Raw genomic sequence first — 8,876 nt, 5'->3', positions numbered from 1 at the left:
CCATACCTCTCAGCCAACTCACTCTCCTTCCTTTCCATCCACTGCTCAATGGCTTGCTGACTCTGTCTGCTCTTTGGTCACTTCTCCCAGCATCTCTGTCTCTTCATTCTCAGTATCATATCATGGCTCTGGCCTCTGACTGGGTGTCTAAGCATCTTAGGTACCTCATTTGACCCAACTCTTGTCCTGTTTTCTTGAGCAGTGAAGTCATAATTTCATGACCTTGTAAATACAGTACATGGAGTAAAACATTTCCTAAACCTGATGTCTTAATAACATTTTTAGAAAATGAACAATTCATGGAGACAAATGTGTATGTATGGAATATATATATGTATAGATGGAAATGGATACAAAGGTGTATAAATATATACATCTGTAAATTTGTGTGCCTGAATGAGAAATGAATAGTGTGTATGTCTGTTAGGTACAAAGCAGCTGTAGCCTATGAGGAAGGGACAAAAGGAACAAGGAAGGAAAAGTAAAGAAACTATAAAGTTGACAAAGAGAAAAAGCAAAGATGTCCACTTATCTCTGGCTTTTAATGCAAAACATGTAGCTGTCAGATAATATCACACATCCTCCAGTTAGAATCCCCAGGGTTCTGCCCTTAAAGATGGTGTTTTGTTTCCCAATCCCCGACCTGGAGGACCTCCATTCAATCTTCTTTTATTTATTTACTTTTGATCAATCTTAAGAGGTTTCACTTTGACCAACAGGCTCAAGAACTCCCATTAGCTTCTCTAAGGTTACCCCTGGTATGTATGTACATATGTATGTATGTGTATGTATATATTTCTGATTATTTCTAGAGTGTCTGGTTGAAGATGGAATCATAGACACCTATTCTTACCACAGTAAATAAAAATGAGAGTAAATAAAGGAACTCCAGAATTAGACATGAGGGTTAAACCTCAATTCTCCCATTTACTCCTATGTGAACTTCAGCAAATTATCTGCCTTCTCTGGGCCTCAGTTTCCCTATATAATGGGATCCACGAGAGTACCTACCCCCTAGGTTTGCTGTGAGAGTTAAATGGGTTAATATACATAAAGTTATTGGAACTGTCCTGGCAATGTTTAGGCCTCTATGAATGTTAGCCTGTTACTGCATTCCACTTCGGTAAGAATTACTAAAAGTAGTAGCAGACTGCACATTCCCCTAACTCCTTCTGATCAGTCCTCACCCACACCAAGCCTGTGAGTCAGAATGTCCACCAAGGATACTGTCTGAGTGGTCAGGGAGGCTGGAATGAAATGTGTGCAATGGCAGACCTCTGGTTACAGTGGTGGGCCAAGCATTTTTCTCACCTCCCTCCACTTGTGAAAGTCTGATCCAGCCAAATCCCTTGATGCATTTCAGTCTGTATTCATTTCCTTTCCATCTTCTCTTCATCTTTCATTACTCCCTGGTCAGTAGAAGGGGCTGAGTCTCAAGGCTACCACTCCCATTCCACATTCCAGCTTCATTTGCTAAGGAAAATGCTCAGGATCACTGGGCAAGTGATGAGGAGAATTTGGGGCTGAGAAGAATCTTTCCCAAGCCTGATGGGTACAAAATACCCTTAGACATTATACCGTTAGAAGGTTCCTTAAAAGTTAAGTGACATTTTCCAGCTAGTTAAACTTCCCTAATGGGTTTCCTAGAAAAGCCAGATATTCAGAGAAATTATAGGGTAGTGTTGCTCTAACGAAGAGGTCAGTAAATTCTCCACAGAGTTCCTTCACAAGTTTGAAAAATTACCTGCTCACACAGGAACATGTTGGGAACCTGACAGCAGGGACTGCCTCCCCATTTTTACCCTCCCACAAACTGACCACTGGCCTAGTTGTCCTCCCACAACTAGTCGCTGCAGAAGCCACATTCACGAAAACTTCTGTCAAGCCAGCTGACCGGCCAGTCTGTTTCCTTGCAATATGAGTTACTTTACTGGGACATGTGTCTTTAGGTTAATACCCTTTTGATCCAGAGATTCCACTTGCAGCAAGTTGTCCCAAGAAATAATTAGAGAAGTGCCCTTGGCTAACTGTGTGGGTTCAGTCAGTGGTGCCAACTGTTTTGTAATATCAGCATTGGAAATAACCTAACTGACCAGAACTAGAGGATGGCATAAATTAATTGTGTCACAGTCATACAATGAAATACTTAATCAGTCTTTACAAATAAGTTTGGGATCTATAATTATTGACATGGAAAGACACCCACAATATCTTTGATGAGTAACAATAGCCATTCACTGAATAGTATCCTCAGATAATGCTACTTATTAAAGTTGTATTCATATAGATGTGTCCAGAGAGCTATAGAGAATTATGTTCACCAAAACATAAAAGCTGTTATCTCTGGAATTAGGTAATGGGTAATCTTTACTTTTTTTCATTAAAAATATTTTACAATGATACAGTATATCATTTTACAATCTAAAAAAAAAGCTACATTTTAGTTCTGAGGGGGGAAAATGAGCTAGGTTTTAGGTTTTCAGAGTGAGATCTTGGGTTGGCCACACCAATCAGGGAATAACATAATAATAATAATTAACATTTATACTGTGCACCAGAGACCCTGTTCTAAGCACTTTCCATGTCTCAAATCACTTAATCTATATGACAATGTAATGAGGCAAGCCTTTTATTATCAGTATTTAATAAATACTAAAACAGAATCCAAGAGAGAAAGTCATTTGTTTAAGGTCTCAGGGCCAGGACATAGTGAAACAAAGATTTGGACAGAGATCTCTGGTCATGAGCCCTGTGCTCCTCAGAGTAGGGTTCATCTGCTCCTCCTCGGCAAGGAGGAGTTGGGGTGCCGGGTCTGAGGAGCGGTCCGGTGACAGGAGCATGACTCTGTCCTCTTTCCCTGCTGTTCCCCAAGGCTCCTCAGCCTCCCACTGTCCATTGTTTGCTTAACCCGTCTAAGCTTCAGCTTCCTTTTTTGTAAAACAAGGAAGCCTTCTTAAGCCATCCAACCTAGAATTAATTAGTTCCTTCTCTATACTGTGCACCGACCTGGTAGCTCCTTCTGTTGTGGCACTTATATTGCTCCCGTACTGTCACCACCAACATCCCATCTCAGGCTGAGAGGCAGGCCCCAGCGTTCCCCAGTGGACAAGTTGTCACAGAGGCTGGAAAACAGCTGCACACTCTCTGTGCCTACATTTACCACCCTCTATGAGAATCCTGTTCATTTGTCTTTCTCCCCATTGGACATGAACCCTTTGAGGCAGAAACAATGTCTTAGATACTTCTGCATCCTTCATGCCTGGAACGTAACATTGTTCAATTATTGAACATTCTTTGTGGACTGAATATCTGAAAATCAAAGCCATGTGGCCTCAAGATTCCAGAGTAATAGGGAAAGCAGTACTTGCATATTAATTTATTTTTTGTTTTCTGCTTTCTACCCCATCTGACACCAAGTTCAGAGTAAGAATGGTCATTAAATAAAGTCACTATTTTAAAATATTTATTTATTTTTAATTGGTTGATGACTGCTTTACAATATTGGTTTGATTTCTGCCATACATCAACGTGAACTAGCCATAGGTGTACATATGTCCCCTCCCTCGTGAACCTCCCTCCCACCTCCCACCCTTCCCCACCCCTCTAGGTTGTTACAGAGCCCAGTTTGAGTTCCCTGAGTCATAGAGCAAATTTCCATTGGCTATCTGTTTCACGTATGGTAGTGTATATGCTTCCATGCTACTCTCTCCATTCATCTCACCCTCTCCTTCCCCTCCCTTGTCTTGTCCATAAGCCTGTTCTCTGTGTCTGCGTCCCCATTGCTGCCCTGCAAATAGGTTCATCAGTACCATCTTTCTAGATTTCATATATATGTGTTAATATACATTATTTGTTTTTCTCTTTCTGACTTACTTCACTCTGTATAATACGCTCTAGGTTCATCCACATCTTTAGAACTGATTCAAATGCATTCCTTTTTATGGTTGAGTAGTATTCAGGTATATATCCCACAGCTTCTTTATCCATTCGTCTGTTGATGGACATCTACATTGCTTCCATAGAGAAGTCACTAATTTTTAACATGCCATTTAAGCAAAAGGGACCAGAAGACTCTATTTTACATTGATCATCTAATGTAAGATTCTAGTCATCCTATGTAAATTATAAAATATCATGAACAGAACTCCTTCTCTTGTTTCAGGCATTCTACCTTCAGTGCTCAGTTAACTCACACAGCTGGTGAGGAGTGGAACCTGATCCAGCTTTTCAGTCCCTGTGTCACTGCTCTCCACTTTCTACATAGCACCACCCTTCTAACCAGTTACTGTGGTTTCTAAAAGCAACCCTGCCACTAACTCTGGCATCTTAGGAGAGATCAACTCATATCTGAGTACTTACGTTTTTCTCCCCACTGGTAAACTAAGGCTCATGATATCACCTCTTTTTAGCCAAAAAAAAAAAAAAAATCGAAGAGGCATGGACAGATATATTTAAACAGCCACTGTTAATCTCTGGGTGCTCGCCTACTTTTTCTCCCTTTCACTTACTTTTCTTCACAAGGACTGCTGTGAACATCATCACCTAGGAATTCCCTTATGCTGAGTCACCAATTAGGGCAGACTGGTTAATTCAGAACCACCTGAAAGAAGTTTTGAAAAATACATATTTTTGGATCGCACCTCTGGAGATTTTGAATCAAGAGATCTGGAGTAATGCCCCGGCATCTGTATGTTTTTTGAAGTTCCCCAGGGGATTCTGCTGTGCAGCCAGATCTGGGAATCACTGATCTGACCCCAAAACATGAGTCAGCTGTCTCGTCCTGCCCTTGACTGCATTTGAAGCAATGAATCATCATTTCACTTTTTTTCTTCCCCAAACTGAATTGAAACCAAAGAGCCAAACCTCAGATTTCCTTTACCTGACTGTAAGTTCAAATGTCCCCTTCACTTGGTCCAAGCACTGCATCTGCTTTCCCAGGTGAGGCTTCAGGAGATAGACTCCCTCCACTGTTTAGTCCTGGGAAGATATTGTAGTCTTGATCAGCCCTGGTTAGGAAGTCCCTGGGTGAAATGGCTGTGTGATATTTGATTTATAATAAGACATAACTATTTGGTCTTTTGTCTCCATTTCTGGCACAGAGTTCCTAAAAAGTTTGGAACTCTGGGGATCCTTCAGACCGGGTTCATCTTAGAGCAAGCCTAGATGTGTAGGTTCAACATTCTTGCCTCCCTCCAACCTCCCAGCAATGAGCCAGGACAAAGGAAAGGGAGACTTTAGAACACATGTAGATTATTTGGTTTTGTAGGTTTACCTTGTTCTTCTCCTCCCAACCACCCTAAAAATGAGGTCAGGCATAGTTAGCTTGCAGCAATAGGTAAATCTCAGGCATTTTTGCTCTTTTGTATTATTAGAACTGTCTGATGTAATAGAGACCCACTTGAGCAAAAATCATAATTCCACACAGGTATCTGGTCAAATCAGAAGCTGGGAGCACAACCCAGACTGTAGAAAGGTCTGGAACAAGTAACAAAATTCTGGTCAGGGGCCCTCTGTTTCTCATCTACTAACTAAAGAGTTTCTCTCTGAAGAGTTTATCTGGGCTACATGTTCGAAGATGCTAGTAAACGGTTTTTTAGAAAGTGTTGCCAATAGAATCCCATCAAACCTCCTAGCCTGTTGGGTAGAGCATGACCCTTTGTCTCATTTATTTTCATTTCTCTTGGGTATGTATACCTATGAGTAGAATGCTGAGTCATACCGTAAATCTATCTTTAATTTTGAGGGGAACTGCTAGAATCCAGTCCCACTTGAAATTCCAATCATATATCCTTTTCACATATCCCCCCTTCTCCCAGAACAGGCTAAAGTATGGCTCTGTTATCTTGGAGTCAGGGAGGGAAATACTTCCAGGCTTCAGTCTGACCTGATAAGGGCCCAGAACTCCTGTGCCCCTGATTTCCCTCCCTCTGTGTCACCTGAAGCCGCAGTTACTCTGGGGGTGTTCAGAGGCCACTGAAGGCTCTGGGGCCTGGAATTAGGGGTGACCCCATTTTCTTCATCCTTGAAAACAACTCTACAGTTTTTCAGACCCTAGAGGTAAAGAACCCTCCTGCCAGTGCAGGAGACGTAAAAGACGTGAGTTCAATCCCTGAGTGCAGAAGATCCCCTGGCAAAAGAAGTGGCAACCCACTCCAGTATTCATGCCTGGAGAATCCCATGGACAGAGGAGCCGGGCAGGCTACAGTCCATGAGGTCACAGAGAGGCAGACACAACTGAACGACTTAGCACACACACAAGGTATGGGATACTCCAGTGAACCCCCACCCCCACTTCAGGAATTTCAGGCAAGAAGCAGGTATTAATGTCTACATAAAGGCACTCTCAAGCATCAAGGATGTATGTCTAGCACCCCCTTTTCTCCTAAGAACCAGAGAAGAAGAAGACAGTAAACATTCCCTCCAGGCCCTCCACAACCTCCTCGTTGTCTCTTGAATCCCTCTCATTTAGTTTTTCTGGCTAAAGGCCAGTGAAGCTGTTCAATTTCTCCCATAGTCCCCTCTTCTGCACCCTCATTTCCTGCCCCCACCCTTGCACTTGGGAGACTTCTCTAGGGAATTTGACCTTAATGAAACTTGACATTTGTGACTTCTGTAACTTTTTTTCTCTATGAGGAGCCATCTCCCCAGTTATTTCTTCCCCATTCGGTGACATGGGGATTGCTAGAGCAGGAAATGTACTTAATCAAACTATTAAACTTACAATAAACCTCCCATTTAGATGAGTTTCTTTCAGAAAGTGAAGGAAACCTGGGCCTTGTTCCTTCTAAATACAACCATCTCAGTTGCTCTGGCCAGAATATTCATCCACACTTTCCCTTCCCTCACTTTGAGCAACAGTTTTCCTTCACAGGTAGAGATCACATGGGATTCCAAGCTATGTGTGTGACTTCTAATAAGATGGCAAATGACCAACCTCCAGCCCCGGGGTTGACTGCAACTGAAGAAGTCTAGTTTTCAGTGTGGATTTCCACTCCCCCCCCCCATCTGACTCCCTCTGCCTATGACTTTTTCCTCACCTCTGAATCCTCTATCCCCATTTTTTGAGAGAGGAGGTTAGCCATCATTCCTTTTTGTCACATTCCAGATAAACTCATATCAAGACGTTGGCCCCTGACTTTAGAAAGGTTGCTAAGGCTGGTTCTAGCTAAATTGCTGGCTTCTTGCAGTTCTGAGATGCTCTTTCTGGGCTCTTTCTCTTTGTCCAAGTCCCCAAAACCCAGGAAACATTTCTTTCTCACACTTAGACTTGTGTTCTTTTTTAATTTTTTCTTCCCAATAAGGCCTAGTAAAGTGGGAACTACTGGACTTATTTTTTGGACCTGAAGTAGCTAACATTGACTTAGCACCTGCTAGTGACAAGCACTGTTTTATTATGTGTATTATGTGAGCTTTTTTTTTTCGTTTACTTCCAATTTTATTGAGACATAATTAACATACCACACTGTGTAAATTTAATGTGTGCAGCATTATGACTTGACATATATGCATCATGAAATGATGCCCACAACAAGTTAGTGAATATTTATCATCTCATATAAATACAAAATTTTAAAAATTGGAAAAGAAATTTTCTCTTTCTTAGGATTTACTCTCTTAACGACTTTCATATATAACATACAGCAGTGCTCGTTATGTGAATCCTTTCCCTAGTACTTATTTACCTTATAATACTGAAAGCTTGTATAGTTTGACCACCTTCATCCAATTCCCCCTCCATCTGCCCTTGCCTCTTTTCTCAAGAAATCTCATCTTTTCCTAAAAGTCTGTTTGCTTGCTTTTGAAGGATAATTTACCTATAACACTATGTTAGTTCCTGGTACACAACATAATGACTCAATTTTTTTTAACATTTTATTTCATGTGATTTCATATGGTACAAAAGTATTATATGTTTGAACCTTTCACTCAAATAGGAGGTTCTTTCAGTTCTCTTGGCCAACCTTCTTTCAGAGGCAAATACATTTTAAAAAAATAATATTATGTAGAACATATATAGAAAATTTTCTCTTATAAAAACAAAAGTATTTGGACATTTTAAATTTAGTACAGCGTAGCATCCCAGTTTCTGTTGATAGATTTAGTTAATTGTTATGAGGTTTATATATAAGAAAAACTCTGTAAATGGTAGATATATTTTAACCCTTCATTAAGGGTGACATGTCTGACTTAAATTTGTTCTTATTTTTTAAATTTTATTCTGTTTTTTTGGTTGCACTGGGTCTTTGTGGCCACACATGGGCTTTCTCTAGTCACAGCGAGTGGGGTCTATCCTTCATTGCAGTGCGTGGGCTTTTCATTACAGTGGTTTCTCTTGTTACACAGCACAGGCTGTGGGCACATGGGCTTCAGTAGTTGTGGCTTAGGGACTCTAGAGCACAGGCTCAGAAGTTGTGGCACATGGGCTTAGTAGTTCCGCAGCATGTAGAATCTTCTCAGACCAGGGATTGAACCGTGACCCCTGCATTGGCAGGCAGATTCTTATCTGCTGCACCACCAAGGAAGTCCTATGTTCTTGTATTTTTTAAGAAGAAACTCCATTTGTTTAAGAAGAAACTCCATTCAAATTTGGTTTTCCCTTTATAATTTTCTGCTCAGTATTTTGGACACTTTGATTTTCTTCTTTTTGTAAAGGCTTTGAGTTTCTCTCTCTTTTCTCCTCTCAAATTCTTGCTTCTTAGCAGAGACATTACTTTGCCAACAAAGGTCCATCTAGTCAAGGCTATGGTTTTTCCAGTGGTCATGTATGGATGTGAGAGTTGGACTGTGAAGAAAGCTGAGTGCCGAAGAATTGATGCTTTTGAACTGTGGTGTTGGAGAAGACTCTTGAGAGTCCCTTGGACTGCAAGGAGATCCAA

At 41.1% G+C, this 8,876-nt stretch overlaps 1 long non-coding RNA gene across 1 annotated transcript in view; it reads right to left on the bottom strand.

Annotated features, from left to right (window-relative positions):
* Positions 1-1,392: 1,392 nt before the first annotated feature.
* Positions 1,393-8,876, bottom strand: part of LOC104969334 (uncharacterized) — a 103,704-nt gene continuing 96,220 nt past the window's right edge. Inside the window, exon 3 of the long non-coding RNA XR_009495737.1 lies at positions 1,393-4,977. This is a non-coding gene — a long non-coding RNA (uncharacterized lncRNA). The remainder of the gene's footprint in view (positions 4,978-8,876) is intronic.

Source organism: Bos taurus, chromosome 8 (assembly GCF_002263795.3).
Source record: "Bos taurus isolate L1 Dominette 01449 registration number 42190680 breed Hereford chromosome 8, ARS-UCD2.0, whole genome shotgun sequence".
In the NCBI taxonomy this organism is placed as follows: Eukaryota; Metazoa; Chordata; class Mammalia; order Artiodactyla; family Bovidae; genus Bos; species Bos taurus.
The sequence above is the reverse complement of the archived record's forward strand: the minus strand, read 5'-3'. Positions and strand labels throughout refer to the sequence as shown.